Here is a 1,320-nt window from a genome sequence, read left to right on the forward strand (position 1 = left end):
CGCGATTGATATTCCGGCAGACGAGGGTTTAAATAGTTAATTTTCTATGGCGAATAAAGCCTTAAATGCATTTCCCCAGTATGGTTCATCCTGTTCACACTCCTAATGTTGAACTGTGTATAATCTCGTCCCCTGTATCCAGGTTGATAGTATCTAGAGTAAGGTTCATTATACCTTCTCTGGGAAGATCTTTGTTGTGATCTTGATGGTGAATTTTTTGGGGATTTGTACAGTCTCTACATTTTGGACGGACGCAAGAATTATGCAGATGGCCTTGATGTGGGAGAGTCATCTCTGAAATTATAAAGTTAAGGCGTTTGTTTGTGCAAAATAGGCTACTGTGTTTTGGCTCCTAGAGTAGGAGTATCTTAAATGGGTCTAATCTGCTACTGATCATCCCTCCCATTGTTCTTATATACCGGGCTCCCCTAAATCTTTTTTTCAATCTTTTTATTTTTGGGTTCTTTTTCTCTGCCGCGGAATGAATCGTAGTTGACAGGGAGGCTGTGATCGGAGGTAGGGAGTTAGTTTTTGGACTCGGATTATCTAGAGCGGTCCTATTTTTAGCCAATGTATTCCAGATACTTCTTGTTCCTAGACGAGTTGCTTAAGCGAGGAGTGTCATTGGATTCGGAATACTTCGTATTGCTTTCCATATATTATTGATTTGGTTTGTACAGCTTGATGAAAACCAATGTAATAAAATTATATTCCTATCATTTGTATCAATCTGATGAGTTCCAACATGATTATCAGGGATTCAAAAGTTTGTACGAAACGAGAAGACTTGTTTGATTTATGCGCTTTATTGACTAAATTATCCTAATAGTCTTTTTAAGGACATTAAAGATATGTCTGTGCGGGATAAAAACCCGGAGGTCTATGTCCGTGGCTATCCGAAGCGTGTCGACTCTTAGGAGCTACGCCACACTTTCAAGAAGTACGGTAAAATCAGAGAAGTCCAATTCAAGGGTCCTTATGCCTTTGTCTAATTCGAGGATTACTACGATGCCGAAGATGCTGTCAGGAGGATGAATGGAAGGATTTACTTCGGAGACAGGCTGACTGTTGAGCCTGCAGGCCAGCGAAGGCGTCGGGGAAGAAGCTACCGAAGATCATATTCCCGCTCAAGATCGAGATCACGCTCCTCATCCTTTTCAAAAAGTGTGGAATCCTCTGAATCTTCGAGTGAGAGGTGCCACCGGAAGAAAAAGAACCGTAGAAGACGGAGTAGTTCAAGTCGGAGTCGAAGGAGTCATCGAAAGAGAGATGACCGAGAGAGGCGGCACAAGGAGAAAAATCGAGAAAAAGATAAGGACC

The sequence above is a fragment of the Lipophrys pholis genome (genome assembly GCF_963383615.2).
Source record: "Lipophrys pholis genome assembly, contig: SCAFFOLD_115, whole genome shotgun sequence".
Classification (NCBI taxonomy): domain Eukaryota; kingdom Metazoa; phylum Chordata; class Actinopteri; order Blenniiformes; family Blenniidae; genus Lipophrys; species Lipophrys pholis.